Source organism: Rhodnius prolixus, unplaced genomic scaffold (assembly GCF_049639745.1).
Source record: "Rhodnius prolixus isolate KJV_2025 unplaced genomic scaffold, Rpr scaffold_1, whole genome shotgun sequence".
NCBI lineage: Eukaryota > Metazoa > Arthropoda > Insecta > Hemiptera > Reduviidae > Rhodnius > Rhodnius prolixus.
Window position 1 is genome coordinate 59,725,080 of NW_027411581.1, and position 18,703 is coordinate 59,743,782.

An 18,703-nucleotide genomic window follows, 5' to 3' on the forward strand; every position below is an offset into this window, starting at 1 on the left:
GACAGTGAACCTTTGGGTTGTTGTTTGGCAGAGGATCTGGTAACCCGAGTTGAGTCTCTCAGCCTTTTAGTTTTGTTGGGTGAGCTGCCCGATGTGTTGGTTCTCTTTTTTGAAGTTACTGACGTAGTTGACTCATTGTCAGTAGAGCTTTCTAACACAGTATTGTCACTAAGGCCCATTACTATAACAGTTCATGTTATCACTCATTCAAAAAAAAAAAAAAAAAAAAAAAAGGGTTCGCGTAATTTAAAAGAATTCAAAAGAGAAAGAGAATTATGTACAGAGAATAGAAATCGGAGAGAATGAGTATTCAATGTCTATATACAGTATGTACAAATAATATTTACAATACAGTTCATTGTCCAACTTTGTAATTATATAAACAGCTACTTACAGTATGTACAAGTATTCTTCTTTTAAACCAAGTTAATTGATTTAGCCAGAAAGAAACACTTTACGATATTTAAAGTACTTTTAACGTGTAGCGCGTATTTAAATTGGTCACTGAGACACTTTTCAGCGGTTTATTCGAACAACAAACTACTGAATTTTAAGTATATTTCACAGAGCAAAAGATGTGATGTTCACTGTTCAAATGTTGTGTATCAACCCTTTTAAATTTAAATTGTTAGTTTTAATTTGAATAGAAGTTTTTCTAAATTTAATTTATAAAGTTGCTTTTTATGCTTTTCATTAGAACGGTATCATTTAAAATGTAAGTTTGAACGCAGAAACAGCATAAGATTGTGATTTTTAAGATGTGATATAGTTAACAATTTAACCTTGCGCAGTGGCAATATCGTAACCAATGAAGGTCTCCTGAGGTGCGATTATTGTTAGTTGAAAACTCGAGACCTGCAAAGCTAATATGCATTGTGATACTGGGTTCGATTCCCCTGTCTTAGGCCTTGGATTTTATTTAATGGTTAATAAAAGAAATTTACAGTAAAGTATGTTTGCTAGTCGCCTGCGTCCACGACACCTAATTTGGTAGTTGGACGTAAAGCCCCGCCTGAAAAAATAGGCTATTACTTTACTTACTTCACTTTAGTTAACAATTTTAGGGGCGCGTTAGAAAATAATTGATTCTCAAAGTGGGCGAAAGATGAACTAAGTTTGAGAACCTCTGCTATAAAGATTTCGACTTCATTTTTTTAGTTTCCGTCTTGCACTAGATTTGCTGATGAAGGTTACATGGTGTGTACATGTGGTTATTAAAACTGTCCGGTAGGACAGTTGTATAAGGGTTGATCGTCAAAAAGTGCACGAAAAAGCGTAACGTTGAAAAACACCCAACTGACAATTTTTTTCTCTTTTTCTACTAAAGATAAAATTCCCAAATTTTCTTTAAAATATGGGGCAAATCCTCCTTTATAGCTGTAATTTTTTTGCAACCACCCAGATCTAATAGGTTTCGAGAAAAAAGTTGCCGAAAATGAGCAAAAACGGCTTTTTCAAAAAATGTTCTTGTTCTTGTTCTTGTTGTTGTTGTTGTTGTTGTTGTTGTTGTTGTTACCTTTTTTGTAAACAACGTACAGCCTAAACGCGCGAACCGATTTTCATGAATGAGGTGTCATTCGATTCGGAATTTTATGTAGATGTGCCTTTTGGGGGTCTCGACCCTGTACATCGAATGGGAGAGGAGTTAGCCCCCTTTATGTAAGGCCCCCTTCAAAATTATTATTACTAATTACTCTGTAAATCTTGGCCCGATTTTGATAAAATTTGGTAGGATGATAGGGTTAGGGCTCCCCTACGTAACTTTAAAGCGGCGATCAGCTCTTACACTTGTTAAGGGGAAGTATAGGAATCGTTTCAAATTATCGACACGTGAACCGATTTTCATGAATGAAATGTCATTCGAATCGATATTTTGTACAGATTTGCACTTTAAAAGTCTCGACGCCGTGCCTCATAAGGAGGGGAGTTTGCCCCACCCAAATAAGGCCTCTTTGCCTAGAAGTTCTGCAATCGCAGTTTATTTTTTTTTTACTCCTCTTAAAAGGAAGTAATGAAATCGCAGTTTAATTTTGTTACTCCTTAACAAAAACTTACAGTTTTAAAAGTTAAGTATAAGGGTTGATTAAACGCCAAAAGGTACACAAATCAGCAGTTCCCAACATTTCATTAATACTTCATTGATATAATTTAAGTAATTTTACTGCATTAACTTTTCCTTCACATTTTTTAGAATTTATTAGATGTCACAGACCCTTATGCTGGCCATTTTCGTCTACAAAATATTTACTCAAGTAGCACACCATTTAACTTAGATTGACTGTAATATCTATTTATCTATAATAATCAAACTATTAATCACAGGTGAAAAAGAAAACGTTATAAAAAATATAAAAAAAATAAGAGGCTAAAAAATTCATAAACTTTTTTTACATCAATGATTTTATGCATTTATTTTTATTTTTAAATAAAAATCATAGGTTTAAGTTCATTCTTCGATTAAAGTAATTGTTATTTTATGTTGTAGTCAAACGTTTGTAATAATAAGTAATAAATAATCTGGCTTTATCGCAAATAATATAGTTTTCTTCAATTACATTCTCAATCTAGGTGTTCTTCCCACAATGTTATATATATGTAATATAAAATAAAGAAAATAAAGATATGCATATTTTTAGGACAGCTAATTATTCCAGTATTTTACCATAAGTAAAATTAGGGGGACTAAATTAAATTACAATTGAGAAATGAGTAAATATTGTTGAATAATCTACTTGTTATTAAATGTATGTTATTTGTGCTCACGAATATTTCGGTAAGACGAATTTAAGACTGAAATATTGTTTTGAATCCTCCGTGATTGAAATTTAAAAAGTGGCCGACTCTAACTTTGTTTTTTTCTACTTTAACATGCATGTATATGTGACTACTCAGAATAATTCATCACTCATTTTATCATAATTATAATAAAAAAATATTATGAATGAACTGGCCAGCATAAGGGTCTGTGACATCTAATAAATTCTAAAAAATGTGAAGGAAAAGTTAATGCAGTAAAATTACTTAAATTATATCAATGAAGTATTAATGAAATGTTGGGAACTGCTGATTTGTGTACCTTTTGGCGTTTAATCAACCCTTATACTTAACTTTTAAAACTGTAAGTTTTTGTTAAGGAGATTTTTGTACCTTTTGGATAGATTTTCCTTTTTGTCTATTTGCAAAGTTACGTCTGCTTTACAGATTTTTTAAAATTTGGAATAAGCTATTCTATCATTATAACCTGATAAGGTGTTAAATCGGAACCGTAACTACCACTGGAGAGATCTTTTTAAAGAATGATTATAGTTGCGGTCCCCAAACCATCCTCAATAACCATTTTTTTGAGAAAGCGTTTTGAATAAAATAGTAAGGTATTTGTACGTAAATAGCAAAATTAAACTGCGATTTCAGTACTTCCTTTTAAGAGGAGCAAGAAAAATAAACTGCGATTACAGTACTTCTCCCTAAAAGGCAAAGATTTTGAATCGAACGACAATTCATTGATGTAAATCGGTTCACTCATTGATAATTTTAACGATTGCAGTACTTCCTCTTAGTAGGTGTAAGAGCATGATGGCACTTCACAGCCACATAGAGGAGCTTTAATCACTTCTTCGTGCTAAATTTTATCAAAATCGGACTAAGCTTTGTAGAAATATTGGTAATAATAGTTTTAGAAAGGGCCTTATTTGGGTGGGGCGAACTCCCCTCCTTATGAGGCATAGCGTCGAGACTTTTAAAGTACAAATCTGTACAAAATTTCGATTCGAATGACACTTCATTCATGAAAATCGGTTCACGTGTCGATAATTTGAAACGATTGCTATACTTCCCCTTAACAAGTGTAAGAGCAGATCGTCGCTTTATTGTTAGGTAGGGGAGCCCTAACCCTATCATCCTACCAAATTTTATCAAAATCGGGCCAAGATTTACAGAGTAATTAGTAATAATAATTTTGGAGGGGGCCTTACATAAAGAAGGCTAACTCCTCTCCCATTCAATTTACAGGGCCGAGACCCCCAAAAGGCACATCTACATAAAATTCCGAATCGAATGACACCTCATTCATGAAAATCGGTTCACGCGTTTAGGCGCTACGTTGTTTACAAAAAAGGTAACAAGAACAACAACAACAACAAGAAGAAGAAGAAGAAGAAGAACAAGAACAAGAACATTTTTTGAAAAAGCCGTTTTTGCTCATTTTCGGCAACTTTTTTCTCGAAACCTATTAGATCTGGGTGGTTGCAAAAAAATTACAGTTATAAAGGAGGATTTGCCCTATATTATAAAGAAAATTTGGGAATTTTATCTTTTATAGAAAAATAGAAAAAAATTGTCAAAGTTGGGTGTTTTTCAACGTTACACTTTTTCGTGCAGTTTTTGATGGTCAACCCTTATACAACTGTCCTACCGGACAGTTTTAATTCACGCACAAATACCTTCCTATGTTATTCAAAACGCTTTTTCAAAAAAAGTTGTTACTGAGGATGGTTTGAGGGACCTTAACGATAATCATTCTTTAAAAAGATCTCTCTAGTGGTAGTTACGGTTCCGACTTACCATCTTATCAGGTTATAATGATAGAATTGCTTATTCCAAATTTAAAAAAATCTGTAAAGCAGATATGTAACTTTGTAAAATAGACAAAAAGGAAAATCTATCCAAAAGGTACAAAAATCTCTTTAACAAAAACTTACAGTTTAAAATGTTAAGTATAAGGGTTGATTAAACGCCAAAAGGTACACAAATCAGCAAGCACCCAACATTTCATTAATTCTTCAATAATATTTAAGTAATTTTACTGCATTAATATTCATTAATATTTTTTAGAATTTATTAGATGTCACAGACCCTTATGCTGGCCACTTCATTTATAATATTTTTTTGTTATAATTATGATAAATCACACATATGTACATGCATGTTAAAGTAGAAAAAGACAAAGTTAGAGTAGGCTACTGTCTTGAATTCGTCTTACCAAAATATTCGAGAGCACAAATAACACACAGTTATAACAAGTAGATTATTCAACAACAATTATTGATTTCTCTATTGTAATTTAATTTTACTTATAGTAAAATACTGGAATAATTAGCTGTCCTAAAAATATACATATCTTATTTACTTTATATTACATATTACATTTTTTTTTTATAAAAAAAAGTTTTGAATTTTTTAGCCTCATAATTTTTTTTTATTTTTTATAACGTTTTTCTTTTTAACCTGTAATTAATAGTTTGATTATTATAAATAACTAGATATTACAGTCAATCTACAGTGCTACTTGAACAAATATTTTGTAGACGAAAATGGCCAGCATAAGGGTCTGTGACATCTAATAAATTCTAAAAAATATTAATGAATATTAATGCAGTAAAATTACTTAAATATTAATGAAGAATTAATGAAATGTTGGGTGCTTGCTGATTTGTGTACCTTTTGGCGTTTAATCAACCCTTATACTTAACATTTTAAACTGTAAGTTTTTGTTAAAGAGTTCAATATGTTAATGAATTGTAAAACATTTTGTGTTTAAAATCATGAAATAAAATAAACGAAAGCTAGTACTTGTATAAGAGTTCTGTACGTTTAATTGATGAGGGATGCTGCTAAAGATGCGTGCTAAGAGAGGGATAAAGTCTATAGATGTTATCCAGAACTGTGGACCTAACCACATTTTTAAAACAATTATCCTGTTTTGTTAGTATAGTATAATAACCGGAAAACCGACTTTTTTTACGGTTATCCAGTTTTTCAACGTATTTTCTTAAAATCAGTAATTTTCTTATTTACTTCACATTTCCCAATGTTTATATTTGAATTTTTTTTTTCCTGGTGTACACACATATTTTGTGGGTAAAAAAGAGAGCTCAGAGAACTTCTTTCAACTTTAAGCAACCACTCTAATGTACCACATCAGTACAGAGTACCCTTTCATCACTACATTATTAAGAGACGTTAAAAGCATTGGCGGAATTACAAATAAGATAGATCTACTGAAAGAGAAGGCTTAACATTGCAATTTTGGAAAACGCGCCAACAGTTCACTAGCTAACTAGTTGCATTATAAAAATTCACTATTACTTTTTTTTTAACTCATTATCTGGGTTGTGTAGACAATGGATGTAACTTGAAAACTCTTTTTAAATTTGTTGAGGCCGATGATTAGTTAGACAGATTTACACCCTCCAAACATCGTTTTATTGTTGATACGTTATCAAGGGATAGCATTTTGCTCCAGGAAATCCTAAAAAATCTTTTAAAGATTATTAATAGTACCTTGGTAATTCCGTTCGCGTAATATTCCTTTTTATTAATGGTTTTTAATGAAGGGATCACTTATCCTTTGATTAATCCTTAGTTTATCCTGCTCTGTACGCTTCAAGATTTGGGTCGATGGTAAAATCTGTACGAACCATCTAGTTAAATCCTATTGTAACAATATTACTTTAACCATTTTTGTGTATTTGTTTCTAGTTTGATCATACAAATTCACTGCTCCTAGCACAATAGGGGTTACCAGTGCTAAGAAATCTCTACACGCCAACGTCACTTTCTTGAAAGTCCTCTTCATATTGGCCCTCATATTCTTCACATTGCACACAGAAATCTTTAAATCCATCTCTTTTTTTTCCTGCCAATGTTGTCCGTTATTTTGGGGCTGTAAATTAGGGCAAAAATGTTGACTTGGAAAGCATTGAAGTTAACAGGGGCTTATTGTCTTTAGACTATTAGACCAACGATCAAATCGTTCGCTGTTCTACTCAAAAAAAACCCAGTCGGAAGTACGGTATTGAACTTTGGAGGTTCATCGAAGTCGCTTCAAAGAGTCCAAACTCTTCAGTCGATCCGCACTATTGTTATCGCTCTATTTTGTGTTTCAAATGTTCCGTATTCCATTTGTAAGTCAGGTTTTAAAAACTTACAGTTTCATTCCAATTCTCTTGTCCACCATTTATCATCACGTCACAATCCAGATCATCCTCCTTGGCGATTAAAACGCCGTTATCCTCGCTGGGTAGCTTCTCCCGTCAGTTAGTGGTTCTGTCAATATTATTGGTTATGGTTAACAATAGTGCAGCTCAAAACTCTTTCTCTTACCATCCTCCAGCAAGAGAATAATCACAGCCAGCTAAATCACATTCCAGACAACAAACTGAATGATTCAGTATGTTGCAAACAGGTTTATACTTCTTCGCTATAGGGTAAGGTAAATCTTACATGGACTCCTCTTGCGCTTGCACACTTTTATGTACATCTTTTATGCATGCAGACTGTAGTGCAGTATAACATTCTCTCTGCTTACAGTTCAGTTTACCGCCTTATACATAAATATTTCTAATATAATTACACATAAATTTAAAGCTTTATTTTACTTTCAGTTTATCAGGAATTGCAGCTTTTAGCTCACCTACTTTGGCAGTTCTTCCTGCAGGAATTCTTGTATTTTCTCCTCTTTTTTTGTGAGCCAATAAAATTCCAGTATCTCTAGTCATATATGATTCAGTAAAAGTATTTTATATGAACGTAATATAATATTATCAAACAAACATATCCTAATACAATCAGATTAGTATTATGGAGTAAAAAAGTAATCGCCTATTATTTCAGCCGGGGCTTAACGTCCACCTACCAATTAGGTGTCGTGGACGAAGGCGACTAGCAAACATACTTTGCTGTTAAATTCTCATATTAACCATTAAATAAAATCCAAGGCCTAGACCAGGGGAATCGAACCCACTAAACCAACAATACATCTTAGCATTGCGGGTCTAGCCTATCTAACCGGTCGGCTACCGTGGCGCCTTTATTATGGAGTAGACTAATTTTCTATTTTTTTAAAACCGTTGCTTATTACCGTCAAACGAACTTACAAACTTACTTTGCTCAGTTCCTAAAGCTTCAATAAGTTATTTTTAAGCGGTGCAGAGTTCATTATGTGAATATTTAATAAGCGATTGTTAATTTGACATTCCCTCCTCGAATATTTTGCCTGTAATCAATAAATCGATAAAACCAATCAATATTAGTGTTTTTTTAAAAAAGAACTTTACTGAATTTATTAATTTATCAGAACTGAAAATAAGAAATTGTAATTTCTCAGAATGCTTTTCTGAACTTCGACGTAGGATCGAAAAAATCAAAATTATTAGAAGAAAAATAAATCAGTACTGAATAAGCGATTACTAATTTTGAATCTGCAAGTCTGAGACAATAGTTTTGTTCGTTAAGATAAATATTATCACAAAAAATTTGTCCCTTTTCAAGCAGACTTTTAGTTCGACCTTCCTTGGTGTCTCTCCTTTCCGACGGCTACTTTACCTTTCTTGATCCTCTTCCATAATGTATGTACTCAGGTGTATTTAGGGTCTATTCTTACTCTATTCGGGTATTACCAGTCTCGCTACGCAAGCACAGGGATCTTTTTACAAGAAAGAGACCACACAGTTTGGGTTGATGTGCAAGTTCCGACCGGAGCGGAAGCGCCCACCATTAGGACCGCTTGTGGCCCATTTAAGGACAGATGGAAATACGTACAAACAATGCGTGATCTCACTTTTTATGCATAGACATATCACAAAAGTTAGGGGAGGTACCCCCATAACAGGCTATGGTGGACCGAGTTGAATGTAGCAAGTGCCGTTTTGGGCTCCCCGGGAGTTATATTGCGGGTCTCCTTTTCGTAAAATTCGTCATTTTTTCCCCTTGTTATTGGCCTTTTGAGCTTAGCAAATCAGCCATTTAAATTCTTCTTTCGAAGCTTCTTTAGTATTTTGAATATTTACAGAGTTATCTTGTTTTTTTTTTATGAACTCAAAAAGTTCTGTGTAAATACTGTCATCATCAGATGCAAGAATAGTATTTATATTGGCAGGTAAAGGGACATCCAGTCGCTATTACAGCCCTCCACAATCGTTCTCTTCCTTTAGGTGTTGTTAGCACATTCCAGGATTAGGTGGTTGGCGTCTCAGTCATTGGTGGTATTGTTTAAACCATGACTAGTACGAATTCAACCTTAATTGCAAGCAATTGGGCTCCGATATAATTCTTGCGCTTGCAATTCAGAATATCGTACTTAAAGTTGCACGGCTTTGGGATTTACCACCGACTGACCAATGCCTGTTGCACCAGAGGTGCATTAACCTAGGATACTTGCAGAGGACAGGATCAGGACGGGAAAGAGAAGGAACCAGTATACCCCATACCTGGAGGACCATTCTATGATTGCATCCCAAGAACATAGGCTGCCTCATATCTACGCCAGAACTTCCCTGATGAAAGTCGGGCTATGAGACATTTATTGTGAACTCGCCATTGACTGTAAGAGGAGATCGTTCGGCTAATTCGCTCCAGATTGCTCCCTTCTCCTTTCGCTTTTTTTAAAAATTTTTTCATGACTGTTCATTGGGCAGCACATTATGTTGCAGTTGTCCTGCGCAAATATTTGTTCTTTTCTATAAACTATTTTTTTTCTTTTTATTTGAAGTAAGACGTTTTATTATTATCCTCTTACCACAATTTCATGTGACATCCGCTGACGTGCAAACTAAGAATTAGAATGGCGTTTCCCCTCGCCTCATCTTATCATCCACTGTGTGCCTCGCCTTTATCCTGGATGAAGGATGAGTTTCCAATTTGGAATTGATAAAGAATGGCCTGTCAAAGCCATGCCTCTTATACTGCCACATTCCCTCACTAACACATAACTTGTATGTGTGCGAGTATACTCCTTTACTTACAAGATAGACTCTCTCCCCACCCGTCTCGTCCTTTCCTCGTAGATATTATTGGGTCGACTGTGCGCTTCTCTTGCGAATATATGCAAGGCCTACCTATCGTATTCTTTTGTATAGAAAATGTATTAACGCTGTCAGAATCTCTTTTGACGTCCAATCTTGATTGATTGATTCCTGTGACCCAATTGTGGCCAGTACCTGTCTTTTTCCTTTCAATAACAAACTAATTTAGTTCCTATGTTTAGATTTAGTACTGTGAAGTCAATTTTTTTGTACTTTAATAAAACATATTGAACGCACACTTCACCTGTAACCTACTTTATTAATTTCTCTTAAGACTCGTAGAGATTTGGTTTTTCTTGAAAATTTGCTTATTCTCAATTCTAGATCCCTGTGCAAACTCTTTTTCTGAACATATTTATTTTTATTTTTTTATTTATTTTATTTTTTTTAATTTATTTTGTAATTTACAATCTGTATAAATATATACAATAAGTAAATAGGAGGTGAATGAGATGAACTGTAGCGGGAAGAGCAGGAGGAGAGAAGCTACCCAGCGGTAGCACTCTCTATAGGAGAGAGGAGAATGTGAGGAGGAGAATATGAGTCGGAGAGAGGAGAGATTTAGTTCTTCAGACTGTAAGGATGTCGCGTGGCCACTGGCGATTCAGTCGTCGAGGAGTATTATTAGGGATGTTAGAGGAAGCGAGAGACAGTACAAGAGGATTAGAGCTAGTAGAGAGAGCAGTATGGAATTTTTGATATTTAGTCTTGGCGAGTTGGTCTATGAAGGGAATGTTGAGTGAGGTCGTTGTGAAGAGTGAGGTTAGTCACCATAGAAAGGAGCGTCAACTATCTGTCGGAGGAGTTTTGACTGAAATGTCTTGTACAGCCCGTATGTATTGTAGGTTTGGCTGAACCTCACAGCTCTAGTCCTGTAAGTCCACATAGGTTTGAGAATAGTGCTGTATATTAAACGTTTGAGTTCTAAGGGCAATTTAGAGCGTCGTCCAAGTAGTCTGTAAAGCAGTTTCGCACGTTTCGTCATTGCTTGTCTTTTAAGAGTCTAGTGTGTGGGTTCCACGTGAGTCGTTTGTCCTATGCCCAAGGTAGCGCACCAGATCTGTACAAGGAAGAGGATTGCTGTTGAAGAGGACAGGTGGACAGGAGCCCCGCCGGAGAGTAAACGTGGCATGCTGGATCCGTCTTTTTAGAAATCTAGAATATATTTAATTTGGCCGTCTCTAATATTTTTCTCTCGTTTTGTATGATGTAATTTATGATTCATTATTTAAGGCACGTCAACATCTAAAAGATCATTGGCGCTTTTTTTTAATGCACTGCCCGCCTCTGAATAGCGCTCTCTCGTTACAGAGAACACTATCTATTATCGGATAGTGAGTGATCAGAAGAAGCTAGTTGGAAAAGAAAATCTAAAAGCCAGCAGCTGGATACGAACCCGGGAAACTCCGCGTGGGAATCCATTACGCATTACTGAGCTAATCTTTTTTCTAGGAGTGGTAATTAAATGATGCTGGATAAAAAAATCAATTTAAGAGAATTTTACTTTTTTGGCTGGCGAATTTTAACTTCTAGGTAGAACTTTACTACGGAAGGAAGACGAGTATCGTTAGAAATACACACACTGACTCTTAAACCAATCTTTATTGATTTTAGTTTTACATAAAAACGAGAGATATTCCTTTTCTGCACTCTACTTTCTGGTCAGAACATGGAACAAATTTAGAGAAGCGTCCTCCCGAGAACGTAATTCTTCAAGCAACTTAACAGATGCGTATATTCACGTTGTGCGCATAGCCATGAAAACTAAACGACTAGAATATTGAATTACTATTCATTCTTTTCATCGCGTCCCGTTATTCAATCTTTTTTCTTTTTTAAAAAAAAAATTAATTCCATTAGGGCAATAAAAGATATTTTCAGAGAATTCTTGGCTCGCTTTCAGCTCTGCTGAACCTTTTCATCGGTGAAAATGTTTTCCAAGTAAAAAAATTCTTTTATGAAAAACTGAGATAGACTCCCCATTATTTTTTTATTTTTTCAAACAATTTTTCATGTTCCCATACATTGATATCTTATTCTGTAGAAAGGATAAATATGGCAGTAGTTCAGTTCCCCTACTTCTTCTTATTCAGTGCAAAAGGTAAAGAATTATGGCATTCAACATTTTGAAAATAAGTTCTCTATGAAAAGATGAGTAAAATAATCCTAATTTTTTCTTCAGGCAAGCTGTACGCCCAGCTTTACTGAAAAATTTATTATATTAACCATTAAATATAATCTCAGGCCTAGACCAGGAATCGAACCCTGTTCTACAGTACTACCAAGTTTTACAAGCCTCGCCTCCAACCGCTCAGCTATCGTGGCATCTTTACTCCCCTTATATTGAAACGCTTAAGCTATTGAAGCTCTAATAAACAAGCTCACTGTATCTCTTTTTGAAATTAAGTCTTCCAGATAAACGTATGTACGACTTTAACAGAAAAATGGTGCGACAAAATGGAAGATAAGGGTGAATGGACAAAAATGTATTCAAATCACTTTTACGCTCATACATTCTACTCGTTCTGGTGTTCGATTATGGCTTACAAATTGACATACTACTATCTTGGGTTCATCAGACTAAAAACAATGGAAACCAACAGACCATTTCGGATGCCATCAAGACAACTCGAAAACTAGATCTAAACTTACATAACAAGATAAAGTTACTTTGTACAAAAAAACTTTGCTACGACCTATATGGTAACTTAAAGACTAGAGGTGTGTGTGCTAAGCATTCCTATCTTTACCGAAACCAATACTTCCAAAACCCTTCACAAAATCACCAATGCTCCTTATTATGTCTCCAATGAAACCCTACTTAATGATCTATCCATGCCGTTCGCTTCCCATTCGGTGTGCAGCGTCGAGACCCCCCAAAAGGAACATCTACATAAAATTCCGAATCGAATGACACCTCATTCATGAAAATCGGTTTGCGCGTTTAGGCGCTACGTTGTTTACAAAAAATGTAACAACTAGAAGAAGAACAAGAACAAGAACATTTTTTGAAAAAGCCGTTTTTGCTCATTTTCGGCAACTTTTTTCTCGAAACCTATTAGATCTAGGTTGTTGCAAAAAAATTACAGTTGTAAAGGAGGGTTTGCCCTTTATTTTAAAGAAAATTTGGGAATTTTATCTCTTATAGAAAAAGAGAAAAAAATTGTCAAAGTTGGGTGTTTTTCAACGTTACGCTTTTTCGTGCAGTTTTTGACGATCAACCCTTATACAACTGTCCTACCGGACAGTTTTTACGCACTGATGAAATTCTTCTATCAAAGATTTCCAATTCCTTATGTCAAGATATTGCTTGAAAGACAGTTATCTTTTAGATAGCTATCTTGAAAGATAGTTAGCCCTTCGGTTGAAATACCTGTAGTTCACAGGTTTTCGTTTATGCACAGCTTTTTGCAACATCTTGCTGGTGTAAATTGTTTAGACATTATTTATAAATTATGTGACAGGTTGCCCGTAGGGGGGAAGTGGATTAGCCACTTCTTCAGGGTACTTGGCATCCTTGCGAGTATCCCAGCCAAACAACACGAACATGAGCAACATATAATGTTACACCCCCAATACATTTACACAGTACACAGGGCGCAGTCATCTGTACAAGGGGGGGGCTTATTAGCTCGGAACCACTGTGTTGCAGATTGTGTCAGGAAGAGGAGGAGACCTCTCACCTGCTGTTTGATTGTGTTGCAATCGAGTGGTTGCACTGTGAAACATTTGGAACTTTGAGACCAAAGGAGTTAGTTGCGCAAAAAGAACTAGTAGGGAAAGTCCTCAACCTTCTTTAGTAGGGGAGGTTTCTTCTACTAGACCTAGAAGGGGAGGGCACAATAAGCCTCTTGTGGCTGCGGTGTAGGTCTCACCCCGATAATCTAATCTATTGTGACCGGTCCATAACTCTTGGAAGTTTTGCTGAAGATAAATTGGGGAACTTTTATGGTCTGATGTAAATTACCATTCATATTTGAATCCTAGTTAACTAACCATTTTATTTAATCGATTATCAATCTACGTTGTCACGTTTAGAGAGCTATCCTGTTGGTTGTGTTGTATTAGGAGGGACAACAGGTTCAATGTATTCTGTAGTTATTAAATTCTTAATTAATTATTTGAAGAAAGGAGAACAGTTGGGATAAAAAGTTTATCAATTAGCGCCCCGAAAGTGGCAGGAAGAGGGCGTTCCCCCCCACACCCCTAGGTTCTCCAGGATAATTATGAGCAGAATTCCCACTAAATATCAGTACATACATTTAACACGTTGACTTTCTCGTGGCATTTAAAAGTCAGTGAATGGGTGGAGCCGGGAGCTGGGATAATCAACGAGCATCTACTTGACTTACCCACACTCCCCCTACCTACCTTCCAGATGGGGGGGAACACCTTCATTCCATCTTTCTTTAGTGACCTATTACACAATAAGTTTGTGTCTTGCACTTTGTCATTGCTTTTGCCTTCTTCACTTTTCGTGATTGAAGAGTTTGTAAGGCGGCTTTCTTTGGGTTCTGCCATTGAAGGTTTCAGCCTCTTTTACTGTTACACATTTTAGATTTATACTCCAGTAACCATGGTGATTTTTTTATAAATAGTTGATGTCTAAGGTTCTGAGTCGATATTTTTATCAAAACTGATTTAAGAAATTCTCAAAATTTTAGAGATTACTTGTAGTACGTATCAAAATATTGACCTCAAATTTGATAATACACATAGATTATTCTTAATTTCAAGTATTACGTTAAATAAGTATATGAATTATAGATTTTCAGCTTGAAATTAAAAATAATGTTGCGAATCACCCATACTAATTTTCTTAATAGAATTATAAACACAAACTTTTCTCTCAAATTTGGATGTTGGGGGTGAACAGAGGGATATTTCTCTCAGTACAAATAAAGGGTCAATATTATTGTTCTGTAGATTCTCAAAATGAGAAAAGACTCAAAAGAAAAGGTTGGAAACTTCATCAGAGTCTCGAAACCCTTTTTTAAAATAAATTTTGCCTGTTACAAAATAAATCGACAGTCAGAAAGATCTGTAATTATTATTTTCCCCCTGGTTAAAGAAAAATCTTGTTAAACTTTCCCAGAAAATGTGGAAATACTTATAAATATTGTGGAAAGTTTTAAGAAGTCTCGAGCCCATTTCGAGAAAATCTTTCTCATAAGTTCGCACTTCCGATCGATGGATTTCCGCAGAAAACTTGTAAATCTTTCAAGGCTGTGGTGCACACTAACCACAGCTTTTAGTTCTTGATTGTTCTCGAAACTATTTAATTGTGTATAATCTTCTGTCTTTAGAGGATCCTCAAACTCATTTAATTTCGGAATAACGTTTGTGCACTTCTTCATGAGAAACTATCAACCAGAATCATGAAGGAAACAATAACTCATTGGCAAAGAGGAAGAAGAAGAAGAAGAAGACCATATATCTAACAGGATTAGAGCCTGAATGAGTAATGGGAAGTAGAGGTAAAGTTACCCCCACGGGAACCCACTAGAGTATAAGATCAGATTAAGGCCCGGATGTCAGAATATAATTGCATAAATCTTGTCGTTATTCATGCAGAATATATCACCATCATATTAGATAATTTTAACTAAATCACAAAATAAGATACATACTGAAAATTATTCTGATTTTCCAAGCACCAGTTTTTGGTTTTATATTTCTATATTTTTCCTCTATTGTCGGTGCCGGTTTGGAAAATTAATTCTCAAATTAAATATCCCATTATACTGGAAAAAACTGGAAGGGAGAACTTTTCATTGCAGAATGGCTGACAAAGAGAAATGGAGAAAGGTTCTGTTCTGAAAGAGAGTATACGACCTAAAGATTAATAACTGTTCAGACGGAGCGAAGGGTCCCAGCCTACGAATGGAAATGGGCACAGCGGTCCATGTTCGACCTTCGTTAAAACAAGAAGCTTTCATATGTTTAGTTTTCCATGTGATTAATTCGTCCGGTACATATGGGCAAGATAAACGACCTTTTGTTCAACCTTTCCCAGTTTTAAAATTAATTGAACCTAGTGCTGCGTGCTTTCAAACATTATAATTAGATTTTTATTTGATTTTACGTTCAAAATTTTATTGTTTGGTTTTAATTAAAAAATTAATATTCCTATATTTTTAACAATACATTTTTTAGAACAATCTATGCGTTAAGATTGATACATCATGTGTGTAGATTTGAGCTTCTACTATCTTTTGAGTTTATTACAATGTCTAGCAGTTTAAGTCCAAAAATATTCATATGAAACCTGGAGATCACGGGTTCGAAACCGGCTGCTGGCCCTCAGATTTTTTTTTTTCTTTCTAGGAACCTCTTACAGTTCACTACTATCCGGTAATCTACAGTGTTGTCTGTAACGAGTGAAAACTGCCCGGAGGAAAAAGCTCCGGGCGCCAATAACCTCAGATGTTGACGCGCCTTGAATCTTAAATAAATTTTTAAAAAAGAAACTATTCATACCCGAAAAAATGTGTTTTAAAAACAAATTTTTAGGCGTCTAAGATGTATAAAGATTGCAAGAGGCCTCAATCGATGATTACGCGCTTGTGGTGATGTCAAATCGCCACCAGTCCAATTTAAAAGATATTTCTATCTCCAGTAGAAGCTGGGTTCTCCATCTTGAGAATATATATATATATAATTTCAAGGGAAAGAAGTAGCCCTTAAGCTGACATGTTCCAAATTGCTTTGGAAATAACTCTTTCAAACTTAAAGCAATTAGTTTTTTATTGAAAGTGCTGTTCATATTATGGCGAAGGAGAAATAATGTCTAGAGATGGTCGAATATAGTATTAGAGCTGGCGTCTTCTAAATACCATTTTATTTCTCTTGTAATCGAATTTCATTTAGTGACAAAAGATAGAAGATACTTATAACACCTAAAAAATATTCTGTTAATCTAAAAATAATCGCTCGTATAGACTGAAAGTATGTTAAGGCCACGTTATTTATAAAGTTAACGTAAAGAGAGTTTGCCAGTTACAAGTGATATTCTCAAGTTATGGTTATACAATAGAAAAAAGGTTAATCCTTTATAGAATTGAATGAAGAGTCGTCATCTTACATTAAATTAATGACGATGAAGTGGAGGTAGCGTCGAGAACACTTTAAATCTTATTTAATAATTTGAAAGCCACTCATTGATTGTGAAATAGAAGGAGATCTTCGTCTCAAGTTAATAGCATACGAGGGGGTACCCAAAAAAAACCGGAATTATTTTTTAAAAGCTATTTATTTACAAATTTTTTACAGAACAACCTTATCTTATCCCCTTCAAAATACTCTCCATCACAACTAATACATTTGTCCCACCGGTGCTTCCACTGTTCGAAACATTTTTTGTAGTCATCTTTAGAAATGGCTGACAGCTCCTTCTTCGTTTTTTTCTTGACCTCTTCAATGTTGTCAAATCGGTGACCTTTCATGCCCTTTTTCATGCGTGGAAATAAGAAAAAGTCGCACGGAGCCAGGTCAGGCGAGTGAGGTGCGTGGGGCAGCGGAACCATGCCATTTTTAGCCAAAAACTGTGTAACAGAGATGGCTGTGTGTGCAGGTGCATTGTCGTGGTGGAAGAACCAGTCTCCTGTTTGCCACAAATCGGGTCTTTTTTGGCGAACACTATTGCGCAATCTTTTCAAAACTTCCAAATACAAGGTTTGATTGACGGTCTGACCTGGGGGGACAAACTCTGAATGGACTACGCCTTTGGCATCAAAAAAGCAAATCAGCATTGTTTTGATGTTTGACTTGACTTGACGACATTTTTTTGGCCGGGGTGAAGATGACGTCTTCCATTGGCTCGACTGTTGCTTTGTTTCTGGGTCGTAACCATAGCACCATGACTCATCACCAGTAATGACCTTTGACAGAAAGTCTGGATCAGTTTCAAGCTGTTGTTTCAAAGCACGACATGTTTCAACTCGATGTTCTTTTTGATTGTCAGTCAGAACTCGAGGAACAAACTTGGCAGCAACCCTTTTCATCCCCAAATCTTCCGTTAAAATTCGCTGAACCGAGCTCCAAGATAACCCACTACTCTCTGACAGTTGATCAATTGTCTGTCGACGGTCTGTGAACACCAGCTCTCGAATTTTTTCAACATTTTCGTCGATTCGGGCAGTTGATGGACGTCCAGAACGAGGTTTGTCATCAATCGACATGTCGCCATTTTTAAACCACTCGTATACTTGAGTTTTTCCCATAGCGTCATCTTTGAAGCTGTTTTCAACATTAAAACACTTTCAGCAGCATTTTTGCCGAGTAGAAAACAAAATTTCAGAGCTGCACGTTGTTCACTTAAACTTGCCATCATAAAAAACGAAAAAAGAACAAAACAGCGCTGGTAAAAACAATCACTGCAGATGAACAGAACAAGCCAGGCAGACAACACAGGCAGGACTCAACTGGCAAGGAATTGCGCTATACACGTCTAGCGGCAGAAATGCGTACTACATAAGCTCCACGCGCGGCAACGCAATTCCGGTTATTTTTGGGTACCCCCTCGTACTTAATGTTCGCCGTAATGTTTTCCCTAAGAAGTAAAAGTGTTTTCCTGAAGATTTTCAAATTCACAGACTTGATTTTCCATAGGTTATATGCGTTCTGAGGATATTTATATTGAAAATACAGCATCTGATATTAAAGATTTAGTTTGACAATCACAAGTGGGCGTTTTCTTTCTCTTTTAGATTTGCTCGGAAAAGTATTTTCAAAAAAATTTTCATTAAATTTTGTTAATTTAAATATTTTTACGCGAAAATCCATTTAAATGAAGGTAACTTAATGCAACTTACTGAAATCTTAAGCTTGCTGAAAAGTGTGGATGTCAGCATATTATTATTTTTGCCGAAACTGTTGTTACATATTCAGATTAACAATTTTAT

The 18,703-nt window shown here is 35.3% G+C and overlaps 1 protein-coding gene and 1 pseudogene across 4 annotated transcripts in view; both read left to right on the forward strand.

The window, feature by feature from the left end:
• Nucleotides 1-18,703, forward strand: part of mgl (low-density lipoprotein receptor-related protein megalin) — a 635,024-nt gene that overhangs the window by 382,175 nt on the left and 234,146 nt on the right. The window lies entirely within an intron of this gene.
• LOC141446425 (U4 spliceosomal RNA) lies at nt 780-857 on the forward strand (annotated as a pseudogene).